A 22,095-nucleotide genomic window follows, 5' to 3' on the forward strand; every position below is an offset into this window, starting at 1 on the left:
AAAGCCTGTGCTCTGCAACAAGAGAAGCCACCGTGATGAGAAAGCTGCACACCACAATGGAGAGTAGCCCCTGCTCACAGCAACTAGAGAAAGCCTGAGTGTAGCAATGAGGACCCAACACAGCCAGTAAATAAATAAATAAGGATGTTTGTCCCCTTTAATATTTATACCACTCCTTTGTTCTCTTGTCTCATTGCTTTATCTAGAACCTCCAAAACAGCACTTAATAGTGAGGAAAACAGAGAGTATCCTAGCATTAGTCTTACTTTAAATGAGAATAACGCTAATATTTTATTGTTTACTTTGAGGCTTGCTGTCAAACTTTTTGATAAGTGGTTTTATTGTGTTGTCATAATTTCCTCTGTCACGATTTTTCTTAGCATTATTTATTATAAATGCAGTTAATTTTAAATTTAATTTAATCCGCTTTTTAAAGACTATTGGTAGAATGATACTGTTTTTTTTTCTTCTTTCATATGATAATGAAATGAGTTATGTTGCTCGCCTTTTTTAATTGAACCATCTTTGCATTCCTGGAACAAAATTTACTTGATGTATTATTCTTTTAATACACTGCTAAATGTTATTTGCCTATACATTTCTAGATCTATAATTTTTATACTGTCAGTATTGAGTTTGATATTAAGGTTATGCTAGCTTTGTAAATGGTATTTGTAGTTTTTCTGTAATCCTGAATTATTGTATTATGCATGAATTATTTCTTTTCGAATGTTACTTAGAACACAGTTGTAAAACCACCTGGGCCTCATATGTTTAAAAATACTGAGTGTTCTGTAACATTTTATAACAACATTTCTAATTTCTTTTACAGCAACTAGTCTACTTAGGTTTTTTATCTTTTTTAGGGAAAAATCTGGTATTTATATTTTGCTTGTTAAATTACCTAATAAACTATGTGATAAAATTTCCAATTTATACCAGACAGTTCCATATAACATTCATAAAATTTTATTAATCTTATTAATATTTAGAGTTATATTTCCTTTACCATACTTAATATTATATAATTTTTCTTGTTTTGTTCTTAACTCAGACCTTCCATGAAATTGTCTATTTTATTTTTTAATAAACACAGCAGAAAATGACTGGGGAAATAAGTAATAACTCTCCTAAAGATGAGCTAGATAGCTTGGTGTAGTCATCAAAAATATTTGTTTCCTCGCTAACAAATCAGCTCAGGCAATGAGGGCACAATAAGCCAATTTAATTCCTTAATCCAATCCAATAGCCTTGGATTTTCTTTATTTGTGTGTGTATTTGTTTGTTTGTTTACTTATTATTTATTTACTTTGGTCAACTAGGAGGATTCTACACCATTGTTTCCACTTCATGTCATACCTGGATTAACGCTACAGGTGAGATGGAATGATATATATTTAAGCTAAAAGAAAAAGTATTCTTTCTAAATTAGACTCCAGGAATTCTTATTTTCCTGACCAGGCCTGGGAAATCTTGAGTCATGGTTCCAGAGTGTCTTCTAGGCCCTTTTTGTAACACTTCTAGTTATACTTGTTTGTGCCACAGTTATTCAATATTTGTTATTCGTTGTCTTAAATGATTCTGCACAGCCACTGTCCAAACAGATGATTTAACAAATAATTAAAAAATGAAAACATGTTGGTCAAAGATGAAATCTCATCTTCCTGAGAATAAACAACAGTAGTATATATCTTGGCAATCTTCCTGCAGCTTCACCTGGATAAGGACCAAAATGGGAGAGTGCAAACAAAGATACTCTCACAATCTTAGGACAGAGAATGATTGTTCTATAGCTGCGGTAGCAAGTAGCCATCAGAACCACTTTTACATTTATTCAATTGATCAATGACAATTTTGCTTCAATTAACATGCTTTTGCAAGCCAATCAATCAATAACAGGTCTTCACTTCAAAAAGTCAGCCAATGAGAAACAAACTCACTCTAAGAAAAATGCCTCTGAATGCCAACCAATCAGCAACAATCTCACTTGAGTAATCATGCTTAAACAGATGATGTCAACCTACTTATGCCTTTCAAAGTAGGCCAATCCCTGAACCCCATGCGGTTCAAAAACCCTATATAACATCAGCAGTCTACTCTTCTCAGGGAGACTTCTCAGGCATAGTTCTCCCTTATAAACAAATTCAGTGCTGTCTTTTTATTTCAAATATTAAGTAGTGATCTCACCACCCTCTGACATCAGTAAAGATTTATTTAATGCTAACTATGGGATTAAAGGAAAAGACAGTAAGGCAAGTTGGCTGCTCCTCTGTGAATTCAGAATGAAATGTACACTATTTCCAAATGTGTTAATGTCTCTAAACATCCTGAAAAGCAGTGAGGAAAGGCATAAGAAAGATACAGAAAATTCTCTGAATTGATGCATAGCTGAAATAATTCTAGTTTACCATCCATACAAATTACTTATCTCTCATAATACCTATGATTCTAATAATGCTGACTTCTAGTACACCTTTAAATCCATTTGGGAACTAGGCATATGAGGAAGAAACGGAAGGGAGAAAGAGGACATAAAAGTGAAAAATTAGTAAAGGAGAAAGAATAAAAGGAAGAGAAAATAAGTTCTGAAAAATTATTTATAAGAAAGACAAACCTCAGTGAATCTGTGAACTGAACAAAGGGTTTCCTTTGTGCTTTCTTTCATATCCCATATCCTCACTCCTGGCTTCTGAGATACTCTCTATTTGCTCCCAGTCTTAACTGAGGACCTAACTTACTCTCACTTAGCTGTCAACTAATCCCCATAAGAAGGTAATAAAAATTCCATTTAAAAACATTTATTGGGCATTCACTGTGTGTCAGACCCAATACTGGGTGTTATTTCTCACAGAAAGATTCTCAATGACCCAAAGGCACTTGAAACCCAAAATAATAAATCCACTGGTGAAATTTTAAGCACTAGGATATCTCGTAGTGCTTGTATTTGGGAGCAGGGAACCACACAAAGAGCCATGATAGTATTTGTGAACTTTGGTAAATCCTGGAAGCCTTATTTTTTTTAATTTTTATTTTATATTGGAGTATAGTTGATTAACAATGTTGTGTTAGTTTCAGGTGTACAGCAAAGTGATTCACTTATATACATATACATGTATCCATTCTTTTTCAAATTCTTTTCCCATTTAGGGTATTACAGAATATTGAGTAGAGTTCCCTGTGCTATACAGTAGGCCCTTGTTGAGGATCTATTTTAAATATACCAGTGTATACATGTCAATCCCAAACTCCCAATCTACCCCTCCCCCCCTTCCCTGCTGGTAACCATAAATTCATTCTCTAAGCCTTATTAAATTTCAACTTATTTCCACCTTTCCCATCTTCAGGATGAGGCAAGTTATGCCTTTCATATTTCTGTGTCTGTATATGGAGGGAGAGGTTAGGGAGAAGGGGGGCTTTCATTTAAAAGTTTACCATAGCCATTGCAGAAAGCAATGGATTTGGTTAATCTATCTCTTGGTCACTATCAGAAACAGAAGCATAGGCAGAATGGATCTCTGTGGTCTCATATTATTTTGTGTTTTATGACTGTCATAATTCTCAGTGTAGCAGAAGAGGTATGGCAGTTATATCCATTTTGACTTCAACTTTCTTTGCATAAAGATTTAAAAATTCATGATTATGTTAATACTGGCACAGTTTTCTAATTCTATTTGCTAAGCTACTGCTGAATTTATTATCTATATGATGGTAAAGCTTTCTTCACCATGAAAATGTCAGTTGCCATTGAATTTAGTACTAAACCAGCCCTAAAATTTGTTTATCTCTTAAACTAGAAATCATTCAAAACTGTATGGGATAGAATTAAATTTGTTTAAATATATTTAACATCTTCTGAGTAGTTAAAATTGATCTCCTTGTTAAAAAACGTTTGTTTTCTTAGACTATATTTACTAAGTAAATGAATTTTTTATGTTTTCCCCTAATCATTCAGCAAAATAGGATGCATAATTTCTTAAAAGAGAAAGTGATCTCCTGAATTCCAAATCTTCCAGCAGTTTTGCCCCTACTTCTTAAGTTTTCATAGGCCAGAAATTAAGTTCCAAAAAGAATCTCAGGCATTGCCTGGCATCCTTTTTTTTCCCTTTAATTCTCTCCTTTTCTTTATTTTTGAAGCACTGAAAGAACGGGTATAATTTCTCCTCTTATAAAACTGAACCACAGAAAACACTTGTGTGTGTTGTTTATTTACATATTTTTATTACTATTTTTTAATGGAGATAATTTCACTGTAATGTTTATCTAAAACTAGAAGTTGCCATCTCACCAAGTAAATAAGCTGTTTACATGATGAGGTTGTTTCAAGAGGAACCAAGTTGGAGTATTTTTTGACAATTCATTATCCTGTGCTCTCATTAGTGATATGGCTCTAGGCAATCACTGAGGTTCCACTTGTCTCAAGTTTCTTCATCTGTAAAAAGGAGATAATAATTCCTCTATGCAAAGTGTAATTCTTAGGAACAAATGGGATCCAACACAACAATGTAGCAAAAGCACTTTGTAGATGTTAAAAAAAATTAAACACAAATATTCTTTTCCAGCACACATATGGCAAGCTTTGGCACAGAGAGTATATAGAAGGGGGATTAAAAAAAAAAATTTTAAGACTAAATAAATGCACAGTAGCTTCTCTCCTAGGCAGCCTGGAAAATTAGCTATACAGCTACTACTTTGTGAATGGTATTAGTGAGGAAGAATTCAGACAAGAATCCTATCAACAACAATTTTCATCAGGTCAATTTGTTACTCCAGACAGATATGCACTGAGAATTTCAGGAAATACACATCCTGTATTCTTGGATTTCTGATTAAGAGACATTATAACTCATTTTACACATCCTTCTCACCAGTAAGTATTTTCTTATTTTTACTTCATTTTACTTCTGTTTCAAATTTATCCTCATACCAAATGCACCTTTATCAAACTCTTCCTGCAAAATTCCATGATGTCTGTCTCAGCTTCCACCGCATGTTTTTACAGTTAAGTCGATGTCTACATCAGCTCTTCTACTGTGCATTTGTTTTTTAGGAGTTTAAACTCATCCATAAAAATTAACTAAGGCTGAAACTTGGCAGAGAGTTTAGAAGCACATTTTGTTTCTACCAACGTTCAAGAAAATCCATATGGCTGTTTCTAAATTCCTGTATATCAGGCTCAAATAAAATATATCCTGGCCAACACAAAACACTTATTTAAACTAATTCACATCAAAAACAGGTTTGTTTTTTTTTAATGCAACTATTCCATGCCTAGCTCTCATCTCTTCTCCAAGCCCTTCATCCAACACCCTGGATGGATGCCTGGTCACCCTGGTGGCTGGCGTGGCTGACACCTGCAGTCCAACCTTCTAATCATGAGATGCATAGTTAATGTTTCATGTTGTCATAGGACTGTTGGAAGCTGCCAACTGAACTGACACATCAGAGGTTTCCTTGGCTCAGCCCTGTTCCTCCTCTGTCCCACCCAAAGACATGCCCCTTTTAGTATTGTGGTCACATCCAAAAGTCCCAGGAGGCAGCATCTGAAAAAACTGCTTTTCACCCCTATAAGCAGAGCTGTCTCTAATCTGATGAATCAGCCCATGGCTTTGAACTGTTGGAAAAGAATTCTCCACAGGTCTCTCTTGTTTCTGCACGTCTTGCAAATGAGGCACTGAGAGCTTTTTGTTCCAGACCACCTTTTTCAGGATGTTTATATAGTGAACAGCTTTGGAAGGCAGAGACAGGGTCTCCCTCTAGGGAAAAGGGCAGGCATGCTTACTTTCCAGCATAATAAAAGATAATGTCTCTCTCCAAAATAAAGGCCAGGCATGCTTACTGCCCATTATTGTGGATTCAGGCTCCTAAACTGCTAAACAGGAGCGGTCCTCTCCTGCCCTTGCAGGTATCATCTGGCCCTCTTCACATGCACCCTGCGGGAAGTGGGCTTTGAGGAACTTGCACATAAATGCTGACTCTCCAGCAACTGCTATTACTCTGAGTAATAAAATGACCTTTATCTCTGATCCAGGTGCCTCATCTCTTCTAACAGCATTCGTGAAACTCCAGCGGCTAACTTGTTAGCTTGCAAATAGGATGAAACTCAGACTCTTGCAAGGAGGATAAAACTGAGAATATATAGGTTGTCTCTGTCACTAGAATGTAAGCTCCTTCCAAGATGAGACGATGTCTACTTTACTTATCACTATCCCCAGCACTTAGTCCAGTACCTAGCAAATAGACGGTGCTGGATAAATATTTGTGGAACAAGTGTTTGGTAGAGATCTAAATTCAAAAGTGAAGGGGAGCGATCCCTGGGGACTCCTTGGTGACAAAGGTTTAATGAAGGAAGTGACATTTAAGGTGTGAACTCTGATTACTCCTCTAGTCTCTCTACTCTGCTGTGAGAATTTGAAAATATCATTCAGAGACAAAGCCCCCTCAGAAACACTTTTGTCTTTTAGATTGCCAGTAGAAACACATCTTATATCTTTACTTCTTTGCCTCTAGTGGGTCAAGGAATGTAGCCTCAGAGATTCTGTGTCCTCTGTGGGTTCTTTCCTCTTGAATCTCAGCTTCTTAAAAGTTTCTGCCCTCCCTCCCCAAATGGCAGAATTGGAGCAGCAAAGTGAATGACAGATCATTTACAGCTTATCTTAAAAACAGATCTGTCAAGGGACAATCAGGGTGTATCCCCTTAAAATACTGAAATTAATTTTTCCTGAATCTCTTTTGTCCCAAAATTTAAAAAAGATTCCTCCCTGTTGTTTCTTTGATCTGACTTCATGACAATGTGTAATTTTATTTTCAGAGAAAGTTTTTAAAATCCTAATAAGAACTTAGGAGGTTTGAGGCTAATTTGGAGACAATTTTAAAACTGAACGGGCCAGCATGCTTATGTTCAGGTGCAGCGGCCAAGCTGGGCAGAGACAAGAGAGGGTGGAGGGGTGGATGCCGTCCACGAAAGAAAAGAACAGAAAGTGAGGATCTGCCTGGGCTGGAGCAGGGGCCCTGGTGTGGTGCAGCAGAAAAGCAGATGAGGAAACTTTGTATCTCAAATATAAAACCTTGGAGATTCCTATTGTCATTGGATCAAGATAGTCCTTAGGATTCATGGTGCAGAAAGAGCAGAATTTGTCAGTATCTTCCCACCCTATAGCACTGATAATCCTTTGTTTCCCTTAAAGCTGTTTCAAAAGGCATAGCACAGGGAGATCGGCTCCGTGCTTTGTGACCACCTAGAGGGGTGGGATAGGGAGGGTGGGAGGGAGGGAGACGCAAGAGGGAGGAGATATGGGGATATATGTGTATGTATAGCTGATTCACTTTGTTATAAAGCAGAAACTAACACACCACTGTAAAGCAATTATACTCCAATAAAGATGTTAAAAAAAAAAAGGCTTCCACTCTTCCCATTATTTTTACAGTCTCAGATGGAAAACCTTAAACACTCACACCTTACTTCCAATCCACAAAAAAAAAAAGCGAAAAAAAACCAACTGTAACACACGAATGGCTAGGGAGTACCCCGGTGAGATAGAAACAAAATGTTTTCAAAAATAGGACCCCATGGCAGTTAACAGTTTTACTTACAATCGGTCTCAGGTTTTAACCCTTTGCCAATTCCAACTTCAGAAGAGCAAATACCTAATGAAGTGGTTTTAAGATAAAAAACAGTTTGACATGGATTTCATGTTCATGACAGAGAAGGATTAATAGCGCTTGGCCTGAAGCAAGCACACGTCCAGGCAGGTGGCAGGCAGAGCCAGCACACCTCAGCCGGGTCCTGTTTACCCAACCCCTGGCCTCCCCTTCAACAGACACTGCCAGTTGGAGCAAATCAAGCCAGATGATGTGGTGGTTTTCTAATGAGGCTAAGCAGGGAGAGAATGAACGAAGTACGTTATTTCTTGTGGCCAAAGCAAGGCTGAGTTATAAACTCAGACCTCCAGAGGTGAGAGGCTTGTGTACTCACCAGCTGCCACTTCTGCCTTTCAGACGAAGCCTCGCAGTGTGGCCATGCACGCCGTTCTCTTAAAACGGATGCCAGGAGTTCCCTTGAAAATGGCTTTTCATTCCGGGCAGTGAAGCAACCCCTGGGTGTGAAGTCACATCTGAGATTTACAAGCTATTACTGACATCGATAAAATGCAACACTTGTTATTCTCCTTTCAGTGTCCTGTAAGCTATTGGCACTCATTAAATGCTTCCTAAAAATATCATTTGGCAAACATTCTTGTTTTGTTCATAAAGGCTTATGTACATCACTGAGAGCGTCATCTTAGAAAGCTGCTGTAAAAATGCACGTGCATTCATTAAATCAAGCTTGTTTCATCTTAATTAACATGCAGAATTCTTTCTCTCTGCCCAAAAACGCAGCTTGTGTTCCAAAGAACTGCTTTTGGAGCCTCCCTGTACTTCTAGGGGACTCCGTACCTCTTTCAAATGGAGCCAAGTTTGCAGGTCTTGGTGTCAGGTTTCCTCAAATAATGTTTGAAATCATAAAGGGCAAACCATTTAAGAATTCTTCAGCAGGATGCTTCACCAATTAATGTGTCAGTTAGATGTGCTTGCCTACACATGCCCATCTGGTCTCAGGAGGCTCCAAAACTGTCTTCTCCGGGTATAAGTAGAAAATGAGAATTGACCAGACATGCTATTTCAACCAGGCTGAAAGCAAAGCTAGTGACCACCTTGTTTAACTGGGGCCAAAAATACACTAAGGAACATTGCATTACAAGCCTAGGGACCCTCAAGAGAAAACATCAGTGGAATAGAAGAATTCCTCATTGCAGAGCTCTATTTTCAGCCCTGTCCTAACCCAGACAGCCGATAGAGAGCAGAAGTAGGAATAAACAGAGAGTGAGAGTAAGAAGAAAGAAGGAGAGAAAACAGGGCGATGGGTTGAAGAACTGTTTGCAGTACGCCTGCATTGAGTGGCTGTCCCACTCCTTCCTGTGCAGCAGGGTCATATGCACCCAAGCTGCAGCAGGAAATTATGCTGTGAAGAAACGGAGCTATCTGCCTTAAAAGAATTAAGGCTTCCAAGTCAGGGACTGGAGACACATAGCAGAGCCCTCAGTATTTTGGCAAGTCTTAGGGGGTTAGGGTGGAGAATTTTGCTTTCCTGTTCCAAGCCTATACAGCCTGGAGTGAGATCAACAGTCAACAAGCTGTTCACGTTACCCAAAGCTCAGTCACCTCTCTCATTCAGGAGACAGGTTAGTAAAGTCAGGTGGACAGCAAAGCACTTATCTGTATGAGTCAAACCTCACTCTTCATTCACAAATATAAACAGAAAACCGAGGTCATCAGACACATGGGGAAGACCAGCAAAGCCAAGGAAAAGGATCAAGCTGAATAAATAGAACTGACCCAAGAGGAAACAAAAATAATTCAGATTCAATCATGAGAATTTTTAATTAATGTTGTCAATGACATCAAGGAAGGTTTTAACAACACATAAAGAAAAGGCTCAAAAAGGAGTAATAAGAAAGAAAAAGCTATTGGAAAATAATAATCTGATAGCCAAGATAAATTTTCACTAGAAATCTGGAAGAAAAAGTTAAGGTAATGCACAAGTAAAGAAAAAAGATGTAATTATTTAAAATATGAGAGGGCTTCCCTGGTGGCGCAGTGGTTGAGAGTCCGCTTGCTGATGCAGGGGACGCAGGTTCGTGCCCTGGTTCGGGAAGATCCCACATGCCGCAGAGCGGCTGGGCCCGTGAGCCATGGCCACTGAGCCTGTGTGTCCGGAGCCTGTGCTCCGCAACGGGAGAGGCCACAGCAGTGAGAGGCCCGCGTACCGCAAAATAAATAAATAAAAATAAAATATGAGAGAAAAATGACAAAAAGATAATCAATCAAGGATATCTAATTTCCACTTAATAAGAGTTCCAGAGACAAACATAAAATCAAGAGAAAGAAATAATAAAAGAAATAATAGAATAAAACTTGTCAAAACCAAAAACAGAAGTCTTCAAATTAAACTGTCTCACTGGAGGCAGAGCAGGATAAACGAAATCACACCCATACCTAAGGGCACACTTAAAAAACTTCAGCATAGCAAGACAAACAAAATGACCAAAAAGTATCCACAGGAAGAAAGAAGTTACCTACAAGGAAGAAAAAACAGATTAGTATCACATTTCTCATCAGACACACTGACTCTTGGAAACTAAGGAAACAATGCCTTCACAGATAAAACAGGAAATTATTTTCAACTTAGAATTCTGTACCTAGCCAAAGTTTCAATCAAACTGTAAAGAGGTTATAAAAACATTTTTGTACCTACAGATAATCAGTAGGTGTATTTCCCTTTCTGTGAAAAAAACATTACTTGAAGATACACTACAGTTAAATTAAGAAGGAAACCAAAAAAAAAGGAAGAAATAAGATCCAAGAGAACCCATAATAATGCCTCTACAGCAGGCCTAGGACACATATTGGTGTATATTAACAAATAGCGTAATTAAGAAACTGAATTATCTTAGGAATATAGTTTTTTAAGGCACAAGTTTTTTTTCTGAAAAAAACAAAAACCACAAAAGGCATTTAGAAACTAAAAAGAATTTAAAACTGTAGAAGAAATTTACGATCCAAGTAGGAAGCATATTAAAATGTCAGTTTGGGAATTTCCTGGCAGTCCAGTGGTTAGGACTCTGCATTTTCACTGCCGGGAACCTAGGTTTGATCCCTGGTTGGGGAATTAGGATCCCACAAGCCATGTGGCCAAAAAAAAAAAAAGTCATTGTTTGGGGCAATAGACATCTGAGAAAGACAACATGCTTGACTTTTATGCTTAGAGCATCTTCTTCCAAACTGTACAGATTTAGGGATGTAAGATTCTGTTTCTTTTTCTTTTTTTTTTTTAACCATTTATAAAATGTATTTGTATTTTTTAATTACTCAAGTAATACATGAATATAAACATTACAAGCATTCATAAACATTGCAAATACAGGGCTTCCCTGGTGGCGCAGTGGTTGAGAGTCCCCCTACCGATGCAGGGGACACAGGTTCGTGCCCCGGTCCGGGAAGATCCCACATGCCGTGGAGTGGCTGGGCCCGTGAGCCATGGCCGCTGGGCCTGCGTGTCTGAAGCCTGTGCTCCGCAACAGGAGAGGCCACAACAGTGAGAGGTCCGCGTACCGCAAAAAAAAGAAAAAAAAAAAAAAAATTGCAAATACAGAAATAAATATTTTTTTAAAAAAGCGATAGTGCTTCTCACCCACCACATAAATGCCACCTCTTCTGATTCTGTTTCTTTTTCCATGGATTTTTACACATGGATTTTTACAAATATTTACATAATCATCATATTTTAAATGCTTATTAGTTTCCATTTCAAATTCAATTTACAGAAATGACATGAAAGCTCTGTTTATAACAATGGCAAAGAATTCAAGCTATAAAACTTGACCATGTAAAGTACTGGTACATGTAAAGTCCTAACAGTTGGCAGATTTTGAAAAGAGAAAGGAAAAGAAGAAACGGAGGAGGGGGACCAAAGGGTTCATCTTATATAATTGGAAGGAAAGAGAAGTGTCTAACAATTATCAGGAGACAATTTAAGGAGGGGGAGCGATCAGATACAAATTTAACTAAAAAGTAAACAACTAGAGGTGTAAGCATAATATGTAACATTAATACTTAATAATCAGAAAAGACAAATCCAGAAATGGTCCAAAATAGTTTTGTTGGAGAAAGTGATTCTCCAAATATAGCCCAGGACCAAGTGAGTCCACAGACCCTTTTCAGGGGATCCACGGGTCAAAACTGTTTTCCTGATAATACCAAAATGTTATTTTCCTTTTTCAATCTTACTTTGACATCATTGTACAGTGGAGTTCTCTAGAGGCTACATGATGAATAATATTACAACAGATTGAACACAGAAGCAGAGATGAGAATCGTCTTGCCTTGTATTAATCCAGACATTAAAGAGATGTACAAAAACAAACAATACTATTCTTCTCACTATCATAGAAAATCTTTTTCATTATTTTTTCCTTAAATGGCATTTTTTAATGTTAATATGCAATGGGTTTATCATTATCATTTTTAAATGGATTAATAAATAAATATTTTATAATTTTCTCAGTTTCTAATGTGATAAATATTGATAGATTAGCAAACGCTCTTTGGGGTCTTTAATAATTTCTAAGAGTCTAAAAGGGTCCTGAGATCAAAAAGTTTTCTCTGAGGAGTAAGACAAGGGTGAGGAAAGGGAAAATTTCCTGTTCCCATGTGCACACCTCTATCCTGTTTTAACTATTTGCATGCACATACATTACTATTTTTTATCGAGATATAATTGCCATATAACATTATATGAGTTTCAGGTGTACAACATAATGATTCAAAATATGTATATATTGTGAAATGATCACTACAGTAAGTCTAGTCACTCTTTAATAGCAATTTTTAAGTGCACATGCAAATAAGACAGTTGTGTTCAGATAAGAGAGGCACAAAAATAGTAGCCTCACACCAATGATGACTAGATTTTCAGGAAATGGAAGCATTTTTCCCAGGAAAGATTATTACACATTGAGATCAACCAACAGGTTTTACCTGTGGAAAGCCTTTAGATGAACCCAGAGAAGCCATTTCCTTGTAGACCTTAAGTATATTTCTGGGCAGAGGAGAGGACTTGGCTAGACAACTCTGGGGATTCCTTAGAGATTCCAGGATACAGTGCTCCTTGGAGTGCTAACCTGATAACCTTCATGTTCAATAACGTCAATTTAATATCTCTTTCTAAATTCTTTTACAGCATATAGATAGATGCCACATAAACACATATGCAGATCATAACTCTGTGTTTGTAATGCCAGTTTTCTTTCACGAAGCTTAAACTGCCTTACAAACACCACCTCAGCCCAATTTCTTGTCCAAAAAGTATACTTGTCCAGAGCCAGAATATATACTTCTCTCATGATTACTTCTCTCTCTCTCTCTCCCTCTTTCTCTCCTTCTCTTTCTTCCTAGGTTTAAATATAGTCTTTTAGAGACTGTTAAAAAAAAATCATGATTCTTTTGGAAATGTCAAAATTTCCTAAGTAAAATCTATTATACTATTTATTGCCAAAGTCAGGGAAGCCAATTAAACTGCAATTTTACTTTTGGCTTTAAGATGCCAGAAACTGTAGCCAAGATTATATTTCAGCAATCTAAATTAATTTAGCTTTCAATGGCTGTTCAAAAGGAAAGTAAAAAGGACAATCTTGGTGACTCCAGTGTGCTATCCTTGTAATCCATATCAGGTTACAACTGTTTTGTTTTCATATCATTGATGAGCATTGTTTATGCCATGAATAATGTTTATACTTATTTGTCTTGCTTTCTCAAAAGACCATAGACAAAAGACAAGAATGACAAGAAGCATATCAAGAAATTATACCATCAAAGACGTTGTATCATGAGACACATCTATTATTTCCGAAGACATAAAGGAGTTACATGGGAAGTGTGCTCTCCAGCTAACATACGATATGAAGATATCTTTGGACTGGACATAACTATTTAGAAGCTTGAAATAATAAGTCGTTTTTATTGAAAACCTACTATGTGCTAGACAGTGTGCTAAGTACTTTATATTAGTATTTCATCAGTCCTAACAACCACCCTACATTAGATATTCTTATCTAATATTATTATGCCCCAATTGTATGTAAATAAATTGAAGTTTACAAGAGGTTAGTAATTTGCCCAAGGCTTCAACTAGTATATGGCGAAGCCAGGACTCAACCCCAGATCTGCTTCATTCTATAGCCCACGTCTTAACCACTTTGCCAAACGTGAAGAGCTTATGAATGGCATCCTACAAGTAGGAGACAATGAATCTTCAATAGTCTATCAGCCATCACTTAGAATGGGCACTTTACTATGAGCCCAAGACATACAACAGAGGTCATCTTAAGGAACATTTATTGAATGTCTACTATAGTCAAGACACTATACTAGAAGATGCTAAGAAGGGAATCAGAGAGACAGGTCAGGCAGCTGATCTGAATGGGGATTGCAGTCTAGTGAGGGAGAAAGCCATCCTAACACAAGGTAGAATTAAATAAATGGAGAGACATGAACTCTCAAAGTGCAAAGGGAGGCTTCATAGTAGACGTTTAAACAGCATCTCAAAGAGTGAATGGGATTTTTTTATATGTAAAGAATCAAGGAAAGGAACATAAACTGAGACCAGGGTGCGCTTAAAGGCACAGAGGAGATAGACCTGGGGACACCCAAGGGGCATAAACGATCTAGTGTGGCTGGGTGTGTTGAGACTGAGCATGTGAAGCTAGAAAGATATTTGGGACCAGATTTCAGGAGAATTTCTACGCCTTCATAAAGAAATTGGAAATCTCTTCTGGGGGAAAAAAAAAAAAAAGCAAGGAGTTTGCAGGAAAGGTAAATGATGATATCAGAAGCCATGTTGGTTACTATATTAGTCAACATAGGAAATGATGAAAGTCTAAGCTTCAGAGTGACTGCGAAAAAGATGAGGAGAAAAACAAAAGACAGCAAGTGAGATGTGGGATAAGAAGTAGATAGCTCCTTAGTTGACTAGAAAATATCCATAACATGGTATAGAAAAACCGAAGGAACTTTTTGGCCAATCCAATAAAATGAGAAAAGTAGAAGAAACGATATAACATACTTGGTTTGACACATCATAATCTTGAGGTACCGAAAGGAAAATCTATGCAAAGATATCAAGTAACAGTTGGAAATTCGAGCCTGGGAACCAAAAGAAATGTTGATGCTAGAGGCATATGTTAAGGAATTATCATCAGCATGAAGATGACAGGGGAGGCTATTAGGCAGGATTTGAATGAGGGCAGAGGGCAGAATTCTAGTGAACTCCAATTTTTAAGGGGTAGACAAAGGAAGAGGAGCTGGTTAAGATAACAGGGCAGTAGACAGACATCAGGAAACTATCTTCATAGAAGGCAAGAGGGAGGAATATTTTCAAGAAGTAGTGAGTGATCAGTGCCATATGCTCCTGGGTGATTAACTAAAATGAGGCTGGGAAGAGACTTAGAGCCAATATGGCCCCATAATCTTTACGCCCCTTCTCATGCTCGTTCTCATTTGCAGTCACCACCTGCTTCTTCCTTGCTGCCTATAGGTATCGTCAGAAGAGAGGCAGGTAACAGTTTCACTGGTCAAAATGCATGTGTTCCTGGCGGATGATGATGCTGCTGATTGCCTGCAGAGGAAGCATATCCAGGATCTTCTTCTGATTTCGATCTTAAGAGTCATTTTTTTTCCCAGTCGGACCTTTGTTCCAATACAACTCACCATCTAGTGTCTATTATAATTTACAATTTCTCACCTGATCTTGGCATATGTTAAAGCCAGAAACAGATTCTTTGTGCTTCTTACTTGAAAAATTAGTATTTCCTCCTTACGGTAAAAGAGTTAATATATGACATTTTCTATTTTACCCTAAATCCAATCACTCATTCACCAACAAGCATTTATCAAGCACCTGAAGTATATATGGCTGGGGGTGCAGTCATAAGCTAGACAAACCTCCAGCCCATGTGGAACTTACATTCTAGTGGCTGAGACAGATACTAAATGAGTGAGTGAATACAGCTGTGCAGTCTCAGACTCCCTGTCATAAGTGTTCTAGTGGAAACAGTAAAGCAGATAGTGTGGTCTACAAGGCAAGGCCTCCCTGAGAAGACACTTGAGCTGAGACTGGAATGAGGAGGGTGAAAGATCCACTCTGAGATTTGGAGAAGGAGCATTCCTGGCAGAGAGAACAGCAAATGCAAAGTCTCTGAGGCTTAGCATGGGATCTTGGCAAGTTCAAAGAATAGTATTTCCTGGGCTTCCCTGGTGGCGCAGTGTTTGAGAATCCGCCTGCCGATGCAGGGAACACGGGTTCGTGCCCCGGTCCGGGAGGATCCCACATGTCGCGGAGCGGCTGGGCCCGTGAGCCATGGCCGCTGAGCCTGCATGTCCGGAGCCTGTGCTCTGCAACGGGAGAGGCCACAACAGTGAGAAGCCCAGGTACCACAAAAAAAAAAAGAATAGTATTTCCTTTGGATATGTACCCAGCAGTGGAATGGCTGGATCATATGGTAGTTCTATTTTTAGTTTTTGGAGGACCCTCCATAATGTTTTCCATAGTGACTGCGCTAATCTTCATTCCCACCAATAGTGCACAAGGGTTCCCTTTTCTCCACATCCTCGCCAGCGTGTTATCTCTAGTCTTCTTGATGACAGCCACTCTAACAGGTGTGCGGTGATATCTCATTGTGTTTTGATTTGCATTTTCCTCATAATTAGTGATGTTGAACCAGTTGGCCATTTGTATGTCATCTTTGAAAAATACCTATACAGGTCCTGTGGCCATTTTTCAATCAAATTATTTGGGGTTTTTTGTTTGTTTGTTTTGTTTTTGCTATTTGAGTTGTATGAGTTCCTTATATATTTTGGATATTAACCCCTTATCAGATATATGTTTTGCAAATATTTTCTCCCATTCTGTAGATGAGTGTAGTTAATAATACTGTATTGTGTATTTGGAATTTGCTAAGACAGTAGATCCTAAGAAATTTGAAATTGTGTATTTGAAATTTGTTAAGACTCTACACACATACACACACACACATGCACACAAATGGTAACTGTGTGAGTTAATGGATGTGCTAATTACCTTCACTGTGGCAATTATTTTACAGTGTATACATATATTAAATCATCACATTGTACACCTCAAAAAATCATGTTGTACAACCTAAATACATACAATTTTTATTTGCCAGAGAACAGCAGGTTCTTCTGCAACCTCAGTAAAAAGTTGAGAAGACATGAAAGACTCAGAACTTATCAGGTCCCACTTCCTCCAGCATTGCTCTCGTGGACTTCACTAGCTCTCCTTTCACCAAGATGTCAAATTCCTCAGATTTTCTTCCCCAATAGAAATTCTGAAAGACAGAGATTCCTAGAGATCTCTCATGTCTAATTCATTTATCTAAACAAAGTAAGGGAGAAAGACTCAGAAGACTTTTCTTTGGGTCCCACGAGTATAGGATGGTTAATTTGCTTCAGTATTAAAGTCTGGTGAAGAACTATTACCCTTTCCTTGGAAACAGTAGGCCTGACAAAAGATGCCATCAGAAGGAAATGCCATGTTTATTTACTTCCTTTTTAACCCCTCAGCTTACTTTTGCACAGCCCTGATGCCTAATTACTTCTGGCACTCTGCCCTCGTTCATGGGTACTTAGCTACACATACTGTATATTTATGACTGTCCAGAGAACAGCTAACCATTGACCACTTCAGGCTTCCTCCATGGCTCCATTTGAGAAACTGCTGACAGGGAATGAATAATTTAGTACATGTGGTTAAAGAACAATTTGCTGGAGAGGAAAACCCAGAAGATGTTCTAATTCTGAATAAAGATAATGTATGATTTACATTTCTTAGGATGTAGATAGCTTGCTATACATTGCTTAGGACTATAAGGAAGACTATTAACCATTAAAAAAAAGAATGACCTGGAAACAAAATCTTAAGGGTGGTCATTAGGGGTTAAAATTCACATTTCCTGGTTTTCCCATTACTACCCAAAGAGAGAAACACAAATTTACTCTTGAAAAGTCAAAAACAAGGGACTTCCCTGGTGGCGCAGTGGTTAAGCATCCACCTGTCAATGCAGGGGACCCGGGTTCAATCCCTGGCCCAGGAAGATCCCACATGCCACGGAGCAACTAAGCCTGTGTGCCACAACTACTGAAGCCCACGCTCTAGAGACCTCGAGCCACAACTACTGAAGCCCACGTGCCTAGAGCCTGTGCTCTGCAACAAGAGAAGCCACCGTGACGAGAACCCCATGCACCACAACAAAGAGTCGCGTCCGCTCACCACAACTAAAGAAACCCCGCGTGCAGCAACGAAGACCCAATTCAGCCAAAAATAAATAAATTAATTAATTTTTTAAAATAAATAATAAAAAAAAGTCAAAAACAAGTAACGTTTCTTGTGCAACTGTCAGGTAGAAATCCTGAATAGGCGACTGAATTACTGCAGTAGGAAAAGGCATCGTGAAATACTGCTGAGTTAGTATGCAGCTTTATTCCCTTACAGAAGATTACCTATCTATCTGTTTATCTATCCATCTATCTTTCTACCTATCTGTCTATATCTATTTTAGACTCAAGGAATATATCTACAGCCAGATCTGTAGGTATAAATCAGTGTCGTGAAAAGCTACTTGTGAGGTGATACCTCATTGTAGTTTTGATCTGCATTTCTCTAAGAATTAGTGATGTTGAGCATCTTTTCATGTGCCTCTTGGCCATCTGTATGTCTTCTTTGGAGAAATGTCTATTTAGGTCTTCCACCCATTTTTTGATTGGGTTGTTTGTTTTTTTTGATATTGAGCTGCATGAGCTGTTTATATATTTTGGAGATTAATCCCTTGTCAGTTGCTTCGTTGGCAAATATTTTCTCCCATTCTGAGGGTTGTCTTTTGTCTTGTTTATGGTTTTCCTTGCTGTGCAAAAGCTTTTAAGTTTAATTAGGTCTCATTTGTTTATTTTTGGTTTTATTTTCATTACTCTAGGACGTGGGTCAAGAAAGATCTTGCTGTGATTTATGTCAAACAGTGTTCTGCCTATGTTTTCCTCTAAGAGTTTTAGAGTGTCTAGAGTCTGTCATACAGAGTGAAATGTCAGAAAAAGAAAAACAAATGTCATATATTAATGCATATATGTGGAATCTAGAACAAATGGTACAGATGAACCTATTTGTAGGGCAAGAATAGAGACACAGACATAGAAAAGAGATGTGTGGACACAGAGGGGGAAGAGGGGGTGAGATAAACTGGGAGATTGGGATTGACATAAATACACTACCATGTGTAAAACAGATATCTGGTGGGAGCCTGCTGTATAGCACAGGGAGCTCAGCTCAGTTCTCTGTGGTGACCTAGATGGGTGGGATGGGGGGAGCTGAGAGAGAGGTCCAAGAGGGAGGGGATATGTGTACACATAGAGCTGATTCACTTTGCTGTAAAGCAGAAACTAACATAACATTGTAAAGCAATTATACACCAATTTTTTTAAAAAAGCTATTTGTGATATAATTAAAATCTGTCTTTTATCATTGGAAAAATATATAATATGAATATTAAAAATATTAAATATACTAAAAACTAAAATATTTAAAATATAATTAAATAACATTAAAATATTTAAAGTATAATTTTATATAATTATATAATTAAAATATAATTATAAAATATATATATACTGAGAGATTGATCCTACGTAGGACCTACAAAGGAAATGATACTAGTTCTTCCTGAAAGCGGGATTTCACCTGACACTAGGTATGGCATGCAGTTCAAATCTTTGCCCCTTTTTTTTTTTTTTTTTAGTAATTATATCTCTTCCATTTTTATTGCCTTTGCCCTTTTTTGTATTAGGGTCTGCTCACTGTTACAGAATGAAGAGAAGAAGACCACAGAGGGCAGTTGAGGCCTTGATCATGTGCAGTATGGCAAAACAGCCCATGAACTACAAAAGAAAGGAAAACGTGGTTACAACTAATTCTATCATGTAATACAGCCATCTCCTGACATATAATATTAGAACATCTATTTCCATAAGTTCCTAAAGAAGGGGACCTTCTATTTCCTCTCACTTTCTTTGTTGACCAAAACAAACAAAAGAAACCCACAAAAAACAAAAATAAAACAAAACAAAAACACACAGAAGCCTGCAAATAAGAAAAGAGTCTTATTTGGAGTCTTAAGAATTGCAATTTGGGAAACACGGATATGGGTAAAACTGAAAGAATGTTCTGGGGAAAAGAAAGAGTCAGGTGCTTATAAAGGGAAAGCCATGAGGCTGTACTCTGACACAAGAAAAGAAATACTTGTCCTTAAGGAATAGGCTGTCATGAGTTATTTAGGGTAAGCGTTTGATAAGTATCTTGCATTTCTGGAACTTTGGACAGATGTTCTGGAGGCCTATGTTAAGACAGTAAGTGGTCAGAGGTCAGATTTCATCTGGGCTGAGATGTGCATAAGTCACACTTCCTCAGAGGCCCCCTGGCTCCATTTTAGAGAGCTCTCTTAGTACCAACTCCATTTTTATTTTCCTTTCACACCTTCAGGAATGAAATGGGCATTCAACGCATTTGTCATTCCATGTCCAATCAGCAGGAGTAGACGGACCAGATAGGTGTGCCCATACAATGCAACTATTAGTTATAACCAGAGTGAATTAATGAGCTTTTGTAACCTTTTATGTTCAATATTATGACCCACTTTACTCCTGCAGGTTAAAATTGATTCTTTGCAACTCTGAAAGAAGGAAAGCCCTTCAGATTAACGTTTAAGAAAGGAGAGTCTTTTTTTCTAAGATGGTTCCTCCAAGCTCAAAGTCTCCAGGAATCTGCTAGGTATTCTTTGTCTCATATTCTATGTCTCACTGAAATAAATCTTAAAATATTCAATATTTGGGATAATTCAAGCTCTTTGGAGTTTTGGATTACAGCATTTCACGAGAGGGAGCAGAGTTATCTATAAGAGAAAGCCAACACACATCAAGCCTGTTTCGCAAACCAGAGCTCTGGGAAAAGAAAAAGGAGTAAGGAGTGTTGACAAGAGATTTATTTTTCAGACATGTAAAACCTGAGTGTCTGATTCTCAGCAAAAACAGTACATGGGGAACTTCATAATTACTCTGCTCAGACTACGAAGAAGTAGAAATATGTTTAGTGACCTCTAAAAGTAAATATCTCAACACAGAAAATAAGCAACTGGAAAAGAAATTAATAAAAAATATTTCTTAATGAGGTTCTTGGTCAGTAATCTCTTATGTCTTATTGAATGAAAACTAAGAAATAATGTAAAAGGTTTACAGCAAATTCTGTATTTTTAACATAGTAAAATCTGGGCTAAATATAGGTATCTATAAATAACTAAATTTTATTTTTTTAAAAGTCAGAAATATCCAATTATCTCCTTGTTAAGATGATCAGTAATTAAATAAGTAATATTTCAAAGAATTAGTTAAATCCTAACGTCAATCCCCCCAAAAGTGAAGACCTGCTTGGCATATACATTTCACAATTAATGTTATGCTATCGAGTTAGGTATTTTTCATATAATTTTTAATGTATATTATTAATACACTAGGATGACTGTTCAAGTTTTCAGAGAACTGTCCCATGTCCCAGGAAACTCCTCAGTCCTGGGCAAACAGGGATGGCTGTTTACCTATCACTAAAATCTGTATTATAGCATCTCTATATGATCTCAACAATAACTTTTATAAGGCTCCATTAGAAAACTAGGTTAAGCAAATATTTGGGGCCTGCATCCCTCTCATGGTAAATATGTAGGCTATAGCTATGATTGGATAACAGAACTAATTTAGGTTGACAGGAGTTTAAGGTAAACTAGGAGAAGAAGAAGATAGATAATGTAGACTAAGGAAAACAAATGAATTTCCACAGTAACATTCTTTCCATCAGTATTCATAAACTATACTTTAAACTGAGAAAATGTCAGTCCCAGATTCTTTAGCATGGGAATCACTAATCTTAATAATATGGAAAGAGCAATGAAAGCATGGAAATTTCCATAGGAATATCAAATTTTCCTCAATCATATTGATTTATTGAAATGCTTAACAATGGACTTCTAGAATATATTCTTACCACAGGAGATTCCCTAAAGGGAATTACTTAGAGATCAAGGTTATTCATTTTAAGTGAATTTGACAATAATAAACTGTTTAGTAGTTTTATGGTTAACATAGACAATAATTTCCAGAGAATTTTTGGACCCCCAGCTAAGAAGCATAGCCAATTTTTTGAGAAGTCTAAATAATGTGCAATTTCTTCAGTACCTGATGCCAGGGAATCTATTATTTCTCAGTTTAAAGCCTTTGTTGTATCTGCTTTTCATTTAAGCTCAGGAGAAAACATTTTGTTTCTGGAATTGTTTCTTGGAAAAGGGAGTAAGCCATTCAGTGCATTACCAAAACCTAAAGCTTTATTGCCTTCTCTTGCTTCAGCACCATATATTGCTGCCTGAAAATACCCCTCACATGTGGTCCTGTCAT

Source organism: Grampus griseus, assembly GCF_964374135.1.
Source record: "Grampus griseus genome assembly, chromosome: 11".
Lineage (NCBI taxonomy): Eukaryota > Metazoa > Chordata > Mammalia > Artiodactyla > Delphinidae > Grampus > Grampus griseus.